Source organism: Aegilops tauschii, chromosome 6 (assembly GCF_002575655.3).
Source record: "Aegilops tauschii subsp. strangulata cultivar AL8/78 chromosome 6, Aet v6.0, whole genome shotgun sequence".
NCBI classification, from domain to species: Eukaryota; Viridiplantae; Streptophyta; class Magnoliopsida; order Poales; family Poaceae; genus Aegilops; species Aegilops tauschii.
In genome coordinates, this window is record NC_053040.3 from 445,890,379 (window position 1) to 445,906,178 (window position 15,800).

Genomic DNA, 15,800 nt, shown 5'->3' on the forward strand with positions numbered 1-15,800 from the left:
TATCTAGCTTCATCATTTTCCTTTAAAAAGTTTACAACTTCCGATGAAGATCAAATTAAAGGATGAGATTAGAACTTGCACCTTCAATTAAAAAGGGTGGAATAGTCTATTCACATATTCTAATCGCATAGCTTCTCTATCATGGAAAACAACCTCTAGATAGTGTTGTAGAAGTAGGAAAACACCATTTTTAAGTTGCTTTGAGATTCAGATTCTTTTTGTAGGGGGTGTACCAAAGCATACACTCAATTTGAAATAGCGTTATGCGCTGCAGCATCCTCTACTTTGCTGTACAACATGACTAATTCTAACCGATGGCCATTTTTTTGTTAATGTGCAATGACGTCGCAGGTGTCATGCTTCTACTCGCAGACAACGGTGGGTCCATTTCAGTTGCGCTGCATATCTTTGTACACCTTCTACATCAGCACCATATTGGAGTGCCCGCACTGCACCTGCGGTACCTGCATAGCCAGGCTGTCGAGCCCGCTATCCGGTGCACCGGGCACATGTGCCTGATCCGGGTGCACTCGCACGTCAAGAACAGCTACACTGAGTACTGGCGGGTGAAGCTGACCATCAACAATTCCAACAGGTTCAAGAACTACAGTGACCGAAACCTTGTCGTGCACCACCCGAATCTACTGGACTTGACACAAGTTTTCAGCTTCGCATACGAGCCATTGTGCAGCGCGGCGTGATTAGTACGTTGCATTTACTTGTGTGCACAACAATATTATCTGCTCTCATCTTTCTATATCCTGGATTCTATATACTGGATCAGCTAGCGGATTTAAGAGCATGGTTAATAATACAGTCAATTGCTTGCTGGCTATAAGATGTTCCAGGATATACTCATCTTCTCTCGCTGAGCTATGTGTATGGTGGGGGGCAGTGCCCCCCCCCCCCCCCCCAGCCCTGGGATATTTTGTGAAGATTTTTTTGTGTGGTTGCATATATTGGATTAGGTGCTACCAAATTAAAATGTTTATATGCATCTCATTGTAGACAACAAGCCACCCTTTTTTCCTATTAAAGGAGATTAAACCATGGATTTTTTTTTCATCATGCACATGGATTCAACTGGTCTCTGCGCCATTTGGCGCAATGGGTCTACTACTTAAGAATAAATGTAGGGAGGATATGAGGGCTAGCGGAGGCGCCAGGACAAGACCGGTCAGTCCACAATGTAGGACGAGGCCCAACGTAGACCACCTTTTTTCTTTCTTTTTTCTTTCTTTTCATTCTCTCTCTTCATCTCCACCAATCACATGCAAATGACTGAACATTTGATGAAGAAAATAAGGAGTATGGCTGCATGGACGGACAAACAAGGGCTCAAAATGGCGCGTCCGCGGCGTTTAGGGGGTCAAATTTGACAAGTCCGGTTGTAGATGCTAGCTCTTATAGCTAACATTGTTGTATGAGTGACTATAAATGATAGCTATAGATGATATGACAACATCTTATAACTAGCAAGCAATTGATTGTATTATTAACCATGCTCTTAAATCCGATGGCTGATCCAGGATATAGAAGAAGAGAGCAGACAAGGCCGGCCCTGAAGGGAGGGCAGGGGCCGGCCGCCTCGGGCACCCGAAATTATTCACAAATTTGAAAAATGTTCACAAATATTTAAAATGTTTAAAATTTAAAAATATATTCATGATTTTTAAAAACAAGATTTTGAAAAAAAATCGTGAATTTGGAAAATGTTTCCAAATTCCAAAAATGTTCGTGATTTCAAAAATTGTTTGCGAATCTAAAAAATACTCACAAATTCAAAAAATATCCGCAATTTCAGAAAATGTTTGCAATTTTGAAAAATGTAGACAATGGTTTGGGCCGATCAACCCTCGAGCTAGTGACTTGGAAATGCATTCTCCGCAAGATCTGAGGGCGGGGCGAATGATGCGAACCTCCCTCTATGCGGATGGCGCGACTCTTTTCATGGCCCCAATCAAGAGGGATATTGACAACCTCTCGGCAATTCTAAGGGGTCTTGGTGAGGTGATGGTCCTTTTTACAAAGTTCCATAAAAGCTCGATGGTGCCCATTCATTTGTTTGCGGTGTGATACACCGGGGGTGGTTGCTCCATAGGAGCCCGACAGCAGGCCTACCAAGGGACCCAAGCCTGGCTAAAACCCCTGTACGACCTCCGATTTGGTACTTCAGACCATGTTACCAACCCTACTGAGGGCACTGACCAAATTATGCACCGTCAGTTGGCGCATCAGGCACGGGCTTCCCGTTGGGAGGGATCCTAACCTTCAGCTCTTTCACCTTCACCACAGAAAAGGATGTCAAATTTATCCATGGGCATGGGTACTCATGGGTACCCGACCCGCATGGGTAGGGAATGAACACATTTTCATGTCTATGAGTAGTGCTCAAACCCTACTCGACAAGTCATGGATAGGGCACGGGTATGATTTTGTCCCCATGGTACGCCCATGCCCTACCCGATTATCATACTAGTGAGTTACATGTGTTATAAACACTAAGCTATCAAGTCTTTGTATGCAAGCTTCGTACATCCCCATTGTCCTCCCAATAACCAATTCCTCAAACATAGAAACCACGAACATCTAAGTGGTTGGCGCCTCCACCACAATGAAACTAAAAATTTCCACCACACTTTCATTTTGTGTTGATCTGCCCGATGGGTATCCATTGGGCACGGATACCCATAGGGTATGGGCATGGGCATGGATATTCATCCGATGGGTAGGTTATGGATATGATTTTATGCCCATGACAAACATGGGTTTGGGTATGGTATGATTGTACCCGCACCATACCACCCATTGACATCCTTAACCACAGACGGGATGAGCCGGGTCAATGTCAACCCACCGGCTGCACCATCTATTTCAGCGTAGTGGCTTTCATCGTCGACAACCACGACGGCTTCCGCATGTGCGTCCTACCGATCTAGCACATCACGTTTGCGGCTTCACCAACCCTCATGGCATCTTTACCACCAACCTCTGAGGCTCAGGAGGCATGTTCGGGCTCCAAAATGCCGGAGCCACATACCAGCGGGCGACACCAGCATACCTGCACAACCAGATTGGTGGCGATACTGAAACCTAGTCAAACTCATTAAATCTACATGACGTCCTCACACCAACCTCCGATTCGGAGGGTGACGAAACGGCACCAAAAACCCTAGCGCTCGAGGCCATAGCCTTGGCATCGAGGCGCGTGCACTGCGGCGACCTCGCAGTGGACCACCAACCCGCTCCAGCTTCGCACTTCGTTGCCATGGTCTGCGACAATTACTTCATCAACCATATACGAGAGGACTCAATCATCAATGGGTTCACGTCCGACTACAGCGTCAGCATCGTCGACCTCCTCTCCCTCTCTAACGTGGTGAGCAGCGATGCCGACGTCACCTCCATCATATACACCGAGGTCGAATAGATTTCCCAGCACCAGTAGTAGAGACCGGGGGTACATAGCCGGCCTCCGCACTGCCACCGGTAGATGGGATGGAGACAGCCACCAGACCTCCCAAACAGCATCAGAAGTCGATTATTCCCCCGATTAACAAACATCCCTCCGGATCCGTCCATAAAATTATTAAAATGTAACAAACAAACAAACAGATCCTTTGACTACCTAACTAGTAACAGATGGGTCAACCCAACGCAAACTCATCATAAAAACAAAAGTGGCCGATCGATCCATCGACTGAGGCGATGGTCGACGACGAGGTGCAGCAGGAGGCGGTGGTGCCGGAGGCCGGCGAGCTCGGCCGCTGAACAGTGAAGTGGATTGTGGGCTGGGCCGGCGTCTCGTTTCTTTGCACCATCCCCACTCATGTTGTCCACGGCGACCCCATCTCGACGCTCCTCGTGTTCCTGCTCAACCTCTTTGTCTTTCATCATTTTGCTCATTTCGGGGATCGTATCTTCACCCACAGGCAAGTACCTTCATTCATTTCAAAACAAAACAAACACAGAGGCTAGCTAGTATAGATAAATTCTTGTCGCTCTATTCATTCATTTATTTCTCAAAAAAATTAAACAATTCATCCATCGATACATCCATGTAAGTATCTGTCATACATTCGTAAAAAAAAAATATTTAATGACACATGTACGTCTTGTTTTTGTTTTTTTGGAGGCGAGTGTGTATTCATGTCCTGTTTTGTTTACCAAGAAATATTATATACAGGGCTATAGCCAACGGCGAGCAGGGGCCAGAGCCGGAGGTGGTGGTGGAGCTGGTGGTGCCGGAGGCCGACGAGCGTAGCAGATGGATAGTGACGTGGCTTACGGGCTGCGCCGGCGTCTCACTTGTTTGGATCGCCGGTCATATCCATCTCGACCACAACCACCCCAACATGAGCCTCCTCGGGCGCACGCTCTTCGTCCTCGGCATGTTTTTTTGCGGCCTTTGCGAGTTTCTTTTTGTCTGACGGGCACCTTAATATGGAGGGTCGACAAAGGGTAGCAGATAAGCTCTTGTTGCTATATTAATCGTTGTATATTTACTCCGTCCAGATAAATTTGCTCACTTTGCTTCTACTACAGTCTAAATTTGCTCCCATGTTCCAAAAAGGTTGTCCAATGTGAGAACTTATATTTCTTTTTATTCAAAGAATATTTAATTTGCACAGACACCTCAGAACTTGCTTCAAGCACGATTGAAATCTGCTTCAAGCTAACAATATACGGCACAATATGCACCGTCGATCACAAAATTTGTTTCTAGCGCAAATGAAATTGGTCTCCATTGAGAAATATTTGTTCTGTGTGCCGCAATAACATTTGCTTCCATCTAAAAATACTTGTCCTGTGTGCCACAATAATATTTGCTCCCACCTGGAAAAAATATGTTTCTAGTGCTACTGAATTTTGCTTATATGACACTGGGAAACTTGTGCCGAATGTAACGGTTTATTTGTTTTCTACTAGCCAATTTATAAAAAAAAAATAGAACAATAATATTTTCAGTTGGGCGTAGGTATTGTCGCAAAACAACTCTACATTAGGAGCATACAATAGAAATCAAGGAAGCATGATTGAAAACAAGTGAAGGCATACTTATTTGAATTCACAAATTTATATGCTTGCGACAATACTATGCCGCACCGCCCCTAGGTCTAGTCCCAGTCCCTCCCTGCTTTGCTTCATCCGTCGTGTCTGACCTAGCCCGATGACTTCCTTTTGTCTCACAAATCTGCCGGTGTCCACATCGCGAGCCACAAGAGTGTGGTGACTTCGTTGGGAGCCGAGAGTAGGAATCACCATTGTTGAGGACGTAGCAGCCGGGACAGATATTGCAACGACAATCTTCCTCACAGCGACCATGAGAAAAAAATCCAAAACTGATATGGCGAAACAAGATCTGAAGGACCATGCCTAGACAAATTTAATCTTCCAACACCCCCATTGACGTCGGAAGGAGATCTCGTCATCGAACGAATGGACAAAGACTACTTATTGTAGACGATGCCATCTCCAAAGAAGAAGAAGACGACTACCAGAACCCTAAATCAATCTAATGAAAACACTAGTATTATTAAGAACTACACTTAGAATGGGTTCCCCACTCCTCCCAACACCGGCGACAGCGAGGCCAGCCGAAGGAGGGGAAACCGACCTATGGTGGAGGCAGAGGTGGTGGCGGCAGCTAGGTATTTTTGGGAGAAACTCTCATGGAGGTGGCGACTCTTCGGTTAATCAGGACATACTGCTGACAAGACGTGCGTATGCAATTATGATAGTTAGTCTATCTAGCTTCATCATTTTCCTTTAAAAAATTTACAACTTCCGATGAATATCAAATTAAAGGTTGAGATTAGAACTTAGCCCTTCAACTAAAAAGGGTAGAATAGTCTGTTCACATATTCTAATCGCATAACTTCTCTATTATGGAAAATAACCTCTAGACAATGTTGTAGAAGTAGGAAAACACCCTTATTAAGTTGCTTTGAGATTCACATTCTTTTTGTAGGGGTGTACCAAAGCATACACTCAATTTTGAAATAGAGTTATGCGTTGCGGCATATCCTCTAATTTGCTGTACAACATGATTAATTGTAGCCGATGACCTTTTTTTTTGTTAATGTGCAGTGACGTGGCAGGTGTCATGCTTCTACTCGCAGAGAGCAATGGGCCCATTTCAGTTGCGCTGCGTATCTTTGTCCATCTTCTACAGCAGCATGATATTGGAGTGCCGCACTGCACCTGCGGTGCCTGCCTAGCCAGGGTGTCGAGCCAGCTATCCGGTGCACCGGGAACATGTGCCCGATCCGGGTGCACTCGCACTGAGTACCGACGGGTGAAGCTGACTATCAACAATTTCAACAGGTTCAAGAACTACAGTGACCGGGACCTCGTCGTGCAACACCTGAATCTACTGGACTTGACGCAAGTTTTCAGCTTCGCCTACGAGCCACTTGTGCAGCGCGGCACAATTAGTAAGCTGCATTTACTTGTGTTTCAAAATTTCAAATATTTCATATGTGTGCACATCAATACTATCTGCTCTCTTCTTTCTATATCCTGGATCAGCTAGCGGATTTAAGAGCATGGTTAATAATACAGTCAACTGCTTGTTGGCTATAAGATGTTATAGGATGTACTCATCTTCTCTCGCGGAGCTATGTGTATGGTTGGGGGCAGTGCCCCCCCCCCCCCCCCCCCCCCCCCCTCCCCCAAGCCCTGGGATCTTTTGTGAAGATTTCCTTGGCACACGATATGTATATGCAAAAATGTCGCAAAAATATTGGAATCAAATAGCGTGGTTCGATTTGTAAGAACTGTAATGCTTGTATTTTTTGTGAATCATTCAGGCTTCCCAATAACTTACATAATTGCTTTCACTTGGATTAGCCTCTCAATCTACCCGAAATGTCAGCATTAGCCATATTTAACAAAAGGACATATATTCAGATGGAGTTATTTGAATTTACTCGAACTTTGCATGACAATAAGCACACTTCTCTCTAGTATGCTTATATTTCTTACCTCAAGAACCATGTCCTATAGGATTAATGAGTCGATGCTGCTGTATCCTAGCTGAGAAGCCACATGTGGAAGGTGTTACAGTTCAGGTTTTCAGTTGAAAAGGATGCTAATAAGATGGTCTCTCTAGATATTCTCAAGACCCTAGCAATGTGTCACTCTATTACCGAAGATTGCGATCAGACATAAGAAAACAACATAAGCCATCTAAGATATGAAAATGCAGCCTTTCTCAATCGCCAGAAACAATAGGATATCATGCATGCAGCAATCATGTAGATTGTTGTTCATTAGTGAACTAACAACAAGCAGAAAAACTAAAAGGCAAAATTCTTGGTAAATTTGCATATTCTACATGCATCGACCACCACAACGGAAGGAAATGCAATATTATTAGTCAACGTAAAATAAAATATCTTTTTTAGATACCACTAGGGAAAACCTTATACACAGAATCTTACCAGTAGCGCGGGTTAAAAAGAAGCGCTACTACTACTTACCACTAGCGCGTGGCAAACAAACGCGCTGCAGCTAAGTTTATAGCAGTAGCGCGTCTCAGGAAAGAAGCGCTACAACTACAATTCCCCTACTGTTCTCGCCAGGCTACCAATAGTAACAGCAAGCTTAAGCAAAGCACACTGCTGCTAAGATTGTTGTAGCAGCGTGTTTTACGCAGAAAGCGCTACTGCTAATGAAAGGAAAATAAAATGAAAAACATATAGAAAGTAAATGAAAATAAAAGAAATAGAAAAAGGGAAGGAAAAAAAGAAAATGTGAAGGAAAATAAATGAAAAATAAAAATAAAGGAGAAAGACGTAGCAGCAGCGTGCTTTCAGGACAGACGCTATAGCTAACTTAGCAGTAGCGCGTTTAGTCGGCCAGCGCTATAGCTAAGTTAGCTATAGCTAATGTAGCAGCAGCGCTTTTCCTGGACCGCGCTACTGCTATTTTTGACTTAATCGCACGGTTCTTTTTCCCCACGGCCACTTCCTCCAAATCCAACTCGTCTGCTGTCGCCACCGTTGTCGCCCTGCATCGTTGTCGGCCGCCGCGCGCTCTCCCGTCACCCTCCGCACGCCCTCGACGCCGCCCCCGACCTCGACCTCGACGCCACCCTACATCGACGCCCTCCGCCGCTCGCCCGAGCCCCGACCCCGACCTCGACGCCGCCTGCCCCTCCCTCGGCCGCTCCCTAACTCCGCCAGCGCCCGAGGTGAGCACGCCTGCACCTCCTCCTCCTCCCCTACCTCTGCCTAGCTAGGGTTCCTAGGGTTCATCAAATTTTAGAGTTCATCAAATTAGTTAGGGTTCATCAAATTAGATGCTAATTAGGGCAGTAGTTGTAGATGCTTAATTGTAAACTAGATGTTAATTGGGCAGTAGTTGTAGATGCTTAATTAGTTTTTAGGACAAATTCCTAGGCTTCATCAATGGGTGCTTAAGTAGTTGTAGATGCTTAAGTACCTAGGTAGGGTTCATCTAATTAGTTAGTACTTGTAGATGCTTAAGAACTAGGGCAGTAGGGTTTAACTAGATGTTAATTAGGGCAGTAGTGTTTAGTTTAGAGAAAAAATTCAATATAGTTTTTTTTACTAATTTTTAGTAAGTGTTTAATAGAATTAGTAAGAAAATTAATAGAACTAGTTGAACTAGTTTATTTTTAGTAAGAACCGAAGGATTGTGTGCCTCATTTGATGTTTCAGAATAGTCGCCTTGATGTTTTGAACATACGGCCAGGTCATCCTACGAATCACACCTGTCCATATCGGATTTCTAAAACCGGTGAAGACATGATAATCAAAGAATGAAAAAATGTATGGTCAGTCGTAGGGAGCTACTTGGAAGCAACATTGTGCGAAAGGCAAGAATTGGAGACAGGATAATCTCCATTCTCCATAATGGAGAGTCAGGGCCTATCTCGTTTTATGATATTTTACCTAAGAGAAGGTAGTAGGTCCTATGAGAGAGAAGTAGGTCCTAGGTACAATGTTTATTATGTGGTACAATGTGTTAGAGTTGATGATGAGGAGGAGTTGTGATTATGACTAGTGACCAACTTGCTATGTGATGTCTCATTGATGAAAACGATAATCATGAGGAGGTGTTATATGACAATGATGTATTATGATGATAAGTGTTAATGATATGATGATGATGATATTTATTATATCATTGGGTGAAAGAACCGTGGATTAGTTTCAAGTGGATGTCCATCCACTTGAAACTAGTCCACGGTTCTTTCATCCAGTGATGTAATAACTCATTATGATGTAAAAACAATCTCTAAATTGCTGTTGTATGAAAACTTTTATAATGGTGTATGAATACAACATGAAATAAAAAACAAATATAATACGGGATAATAGTAGTAGCGCGGGCTACGAGAAGCGCTACTAGTAATTACCAGTGGCACCCTTTCCAGGAAGCGCTACTACTAAGTGGATATAGGTGGATATAGCAGTAGCGTGAGTTAACCCACGCTACTGCTAACGTTTAGTTGTAGCGTCGTACTACTAGCGCTGCCACCCGTGCTACTAGTAGGCCTCAAACCCGTGCTACTGCTAGGCTTTTCCCAAGTAGTGAGAGTTCATTACATCAAATAGAGAGATGAGAACCCCGCAAAAAAGAGAGAGATGAGAATATAAAATCTATACCTAATAACAAAGTCATCGAAATTGCCCTCAAAGTTGTAAAATATTACCCACCGATGCCACCTATAAGTGGTGAAAAATGCGAAATCACTAGTTGAGGAGTACTCGTTGCAAAGATCACTCCAACTCCCCAGAGTGTGACAAGTGGCGCACATGCAGCACGCCACTTATCGCAACCTGGGAGTTTTCCCTTTTTTCGTAGATCCGTTTATTAAAAACGTTTTATCTCTCAAACCGTGCGTCCAAATCTCAAACCGTTTTCACCGTTGGATTCCTCGCGTCGAGATCTTCAAAACTAGATCCCATGTTGATAGGTTTTGGTGAACTTTTTCTTCACGAAAAAACCGGACAAAAAACCGAACCGGGAGCACGGGTTTTTTCCCTTTTCGAAAGAGGCACGCCCGTGCCTCTCACGAAATCACAACTGCGCCTCTCGCGGAAGAAAAAAAGAGAACGCGTTTTTTTTCGTTTCCGAGGAGGCACGGCCGTTACTCTCGCGAAAGCACACCCGTGCCTCTCGCGGAAGCAAAACCGTGACTCTCACGAAAGGAAAAAAACAGAAAACACGTTTTTTTCGTTTCCGAGAGCCACGGTTGTGACTCTCGCGAAAGCACAACCGTGCCTCTCGCGGAAGCAAAACCATGACTTTCGCGAAAGGAAAAAAAGAAAACGTGTTTTTTTTTCTTTTCCGAGAGACACGGCCGTGACTCTCGCGAAAGCACAACCGTGCCTCTCGCAGAAGCAAAACCGTGACTCTCGTGAAAGGAAAAAAAACAGAAAACGCGTTTTTTCTTCGTTTCCGAGAGGCACGCCGTGCCTCTCGCGAAAGCAAAACCGTGACTCTCGTGAAAGGAAAAAATGCGTTTTTTCGCTCAATTTTTTTTTCAGATTTTTTTCTTGGTCGAAAGCTAAGGAAGACCTGTAGAAAACCAAAATGTCGAAAAATCCTGGAAAAACGTTTAAAATCCAGAGAGAGCGCCCAGAGCGCGACACGTGGTAATGGTTGAAAGCGCGCCAAGTGGCGCTGATTGTTGCGAGGCTCCCAAAGGAGCGCTCATTAACTAGTGGCTCCCTGAAAAATGTTTCACACAGAGAATCCTTGCCTGGGCCGGCACATGCAGTAGGAACCCTAATACTACCCTCTGTGCGCTGGGAGAAAACACAACGCGTATGTTTGGGCCGTCTCATGTCCGGTGGCCTATGTTTAAAATTGTGTTTTTTACTTTCCGTTTTCCTTTTCCATCTTCATTTTTTTCTACTTTAAATAATTTTATACTTAAAAAAAGTTACGAAAATTAAAAAATGTGAATTTTGAAATAAAATGTTTAAGTATTCATAAATGTTTGTAGATTCATAAAATGTTCGCAATTTTGAAAACAAATGTTCGCGAAATAAAAAAAAGTTCAAGATTTTTTACAAGTTCATGTATTAATAAAAGTTAATGAAATTGAACAAAAGTTCATCAATTAAAAAATCATAAACTGAAAAATATCCTAAAAATTCAAGATGACTTACAAAATAGTTTAATGATTCAATGTTCGCGGATTAAAAAATGATCATGCATTTCAAAAAATGTTTGTTAAATCAAAAAATGTTCGTGAATTTAAAAATTATTCCACCAATTTCCAAAAGAAATGTTCATCGATTATAGAAATGTCCGACTATTCAAGACAAATGTTTTTAAAATATTCAATTTAAAAAAATGTTTGCAAATAGTATAAAATGTTCATGAATTCAAATTTTTTCATGATTTTATAAAATGTTCAAAAATCTGCAAAAATGTTCATGAATTTGAAAACTGTTCATGATCTCAGATATGTTCATGAGGTTAAAAATATGTTCATGATTTTCAAAAATGGTTTAAAATTTTACGAAAATGAGAGTCATAGTGTATCTTGGTGATGTAGCAAAATGTGATCATGGCCATTGGAGATTATGATTTGTCTTCTCCTATTGCAACGCACGAGCCATTTTGCTAGTACTAATAAATCCGAGAATGACACAAAAGAATGGAAATATTATGGGGCTAACAGAATAGATCTTTTGATATAAGTGATACATTGGAGCTACTCTATCGATAGCAAGTACTGTGGTATTTGTGGCGTTGACAACCAAAACTACATGAAAATTCATCTGAACCATAATGACTACTCAGACGGTAGGCACAAGCTTTACCAAATTTTACTGTAAATAATGTACTGCACAAACACATGGCTGCAGTCTGAAAAGGTCAGGCCAGCGAACGTTGATGTTTCTAGTGACATAAGTGAGTAGTGAACAGAAAGATGTAAGTTAATTAGTATATACCATATGAATGCTAAGAAATAGAAGTTAAATATATACTGTATAGCCCATGTTGCTATATATAAAAGATGATGGAGGTAAAGCCCAACGAGAGATTATAAACCTGGCTCAATTATAGATGGAAGCCACCACAAAGTCAATCTTGTAGCAGGATGGGATACACGACATGAATCATGTACGAATTATGTTAAGCTAAAGAAATGGGGAAAAGAAGTGTATTGGCTCTCAGGTCCAAATGATCCTAGAATCTGGGCCGCTTCTTTGCATGGAGATCAGCATTGGTAAGGACGTGTTTGGCCCACACGGGAAGAAAATGGGTTGTTTGCTTACCCGCGTTCACTGTTTAGCCCGCATCGAACGGACCTTAAAGCAACTTGCAGCCCAGCCCGCTCGGAACGCTGGAATCGACAGTTTTTTGAGAGCCATGTCCGCGCGATGCACGTGAGCGACGGGGGCTGCACGCGAGGAGCCACGCTCGAGAAGCCGCGTTGCTTCCCAAAGCGCCGGAAATAATTACCCTCACCTTCCCTCACCGCTTTCTCTCCCCTCTCTCCACTCTCCCACTCACCGGCGGCGGTGACTTTCACCCGATCGGAGAAGGCGACCACCGGCCTCCATCACCGACATCCGCGGCATCACCTACAACACTTCGGCAATGGCGGTGAGCACTTTTTTTACCTTCTCAGTTACTATTTTGCATTAGATCCGCGTTTAAATTTGATCTACGTGAGGGGAATGGGGAATCGGGGTAAATAGCCATAGGAGTGATCATAACATCATCATGAGTTCCTAGTAGAGTTCATGGTAGCGATGGATTTGAAGGTCCTGATCCAGATTGAGTACAAGGGGAATGGGGATTGGGGGTTAATCTTACACAGTAGTCTCAAATCATAGCCCCGGCGACCCTTGAGGCGGCTGGAGCGGCGGGTGACTGATACGTCTCCAACGTATCTGTAATTTTCTATTGTTCCATGCTATTATATTATCTGTTTTGAATGTTTTATATGCATTAATATACTATTTTATATTATTTTTGGGACTAAGCTTGCCAGTTTCTATTTTTTTTCTTGTTTTTGAGCTTCGCAGAAAAGGGATACCAAACGGAATAAAACTTACATGATGATTTTTCTTAGATCAGAAGACACCCAGGAGACTTGGAGTTCAAGTCAGAAGAGCCACGAGGCAGCCACAAGGGTGGAGGGCGCGCCCAGGGGGTAGGGCGCGGGCCCCTACCTTGTGGGCTCCTCGGTGACCCCCTGACCTAGCTCTGCCTTCTATATATTCACGTATATTCCCAAACCACCAGAAGCATCCACGAAAACACTTTTCCACCGCCACAACCTTCTGTCCCCATGAGATCGAACTGTATGCCATGTCGAGGAATCGGAGGGCCAGCAGAGAAGAAGACTCGACAACGGTTGTGGCGCCAATTGGCGGGGGACCTGTGTCACCAACGGTGGTCGGAGTAGACAAAGTGGTCGGGGTAGATGATGGCGACGCTGGCGACGGGCTGGTGCTAGACGAAGACGAATGGGGTGGATGGGCAGCGGCGACCGAAGAAGAGCGGCGGCGGTGGCTAGGTTAGTAGCGCGGTGGCGATGCTCGAAGTAGGCGAGGAACCCGACAGCATGACGAAGACCGGCGCGGACGTTGACGTTCCCGTGCCAAGGAAGGCGGCGCGAGGATGGCGATGGACCGTGGACCGCGGTGCCACGGCCTGAAGGAGCGACGTGGCGGCAGCAGACGGGTCGGGGCGACAGGGGAAGACCTTGGGGCGGCAGCGGGGACCGTGGCGCTACAAACCGAAGGGGCGGCGTAGCAACGGGGCGCGGGTCGGTACAACCGTAGGGACGGCCTCGAGGCGGCGGCGAGGACCACGTATCGCGGCACTACTGCCCAAAGGGGCGACGCAGCGGCGACACGCGAGTCGATGCAGCTGCGAGGAGAACCGCGAGGCAGCGACGCAGCGGCGCGACGAGGCGACGCACCGGCAGCCCGATGCTCGATCGGTGTAGAGGGGCGCGCTGTACTCGACAATCTTCATAAAATTCTGTTGAGCCGCGAGTATGCCGTAGATCAGACCGAAGCCGCGATGAACAAAATCTAGAAGATCCAGCGAACAACGAAGTACACACGACATGCGTCCGCGCGACCGGATGTGACGATTAGCCCGCGTGGCCGTAGGTAGCAGCGTCCCAAGTTAGTGGACGGAGGAGCGCGCAATCGGACGGGTACGTGTGCAAAGCATAGGCCTCTGATGCATAGGCAGCAGCCGCACACGCATGCACACAAGATGCATCGCTTCAGCCGCCGGATGCATCATGCATTAGAGCATCTCCACTCGCCCTCAAACAGGCCCCTCTAGGCCGCTTTATTATCGTCGGTGCTTAAAAACAGCTCAGTTCCCAGAAGCCTAAATTTTGCCGATTAGGGGTGAAATTGGCGTCGATGGACCCAGGCCGAACCCAGCTTGCTGGAGCTGACTTGGGTCGCGGGGCGAAAGAAAAAACGCACCAAAACTTCCCGCGCCGGATTAACACCCCGTGGGCCCGCCGAGTCAGCGACTAGGCATCGTCATTCTCAGCGCCCTGCTTCGGCTCCCGCGCGAATCAATGCGAAGGCTGCCGCCAGTCAGCCTTCCGTTGATCACGGGTACGTGTCCCGCCCCTTCCCGCCATGCGTCCACACTGCTGCCGCCCCCTCGCCGCTATAAAAGCCCGCCTTCATCGCCGCTGGCCGCACACCCACCTCCCACAGCTCTCTCGTCGCCGACCACCTTCTTCCCCTGGGCGCCCTTTGCTCGCCCTCTCTCTTCCTTCCCAGATGGCGGAGCGTTTCCCCGACGACGGAGGGGCGGCCAACGGCTTCGGCCGCCGCCATCTGCACGAATGGGAGGCGCGCCTCCTCCACGAGGCGGACTACCCGGCGCCGCTCGACATGCGCGTGCCGGGCTCGTGGAGGCTCAGCGCCGGAAGAGTCCCCGTGCCCCCGCCGTCCACCAGCGCTGAATGCCGCGACAAGATCGCATAGATCCAGTCGGCGCTGCCGGAGGAAGCACGGCAGCAGGCGAGGTACGCCCCCAACAGCAACACACTGTGGACGGCATACTTCGAGCGCCGCCACGCCGACCAACTCGCGTCCATGAACAGCACTCCGACACCACGGGGGCACCACAACTCCGACGACCGCCGTCAGTGGTAGGGCGTCGCCGGGCGCACTCTCCACGCCATCCTCTAGCACATCGAGGGTGGCAACTCGCCGCTGGCGGAGTACCAGGCGTCGTCCTTCTCACACCTGAGCGGCAGCTCATGGCTGCCGAGGCGCATGATGGGGGCGTCCTCCTCTTTCTCCGGATCCCACTCCTTCGGCACGCCGACGCCGCTTGCCGTCGTCAAGGCCGAGCCCCGAGAGACGCTGGAGCGCCGGCGCAGCGACAGCCTCGTCATAAATGAGGGCCGCCACCGCCAACCTTCCCCTCCTCCCCGCGGCCATCTTCACCTGGTCAGGCCGAAGAAGGAGCCGGCAACGCCGCCCGTCGTCATCAAGCAGGAGCACGTCACCATGGCCGCCGACCTCGGGACCGGCCTGAAATGGGTGCGGGATGACTACGTGCGGGAGGAGATGGAGAGCCAACGCCACGCCCTGGAGGAGATCGCCGCTCGGCGCCGCGGCCGCGACGTGGATGGCGTAGTCGTCCTCGACGACAGCGATGAGGAGGCGCCGGCGCCGTCAACCCCGTCCGCCTCGGCGACCCAGGACAGGGCTGCAGCAAGGACGGTGGTGTGCAGGACTACGACGACGGCGGCGGCGACTACGCCGCCTTCTACAAGCTCCTCGGCATGTAGAAGGCTCGGGACGGCA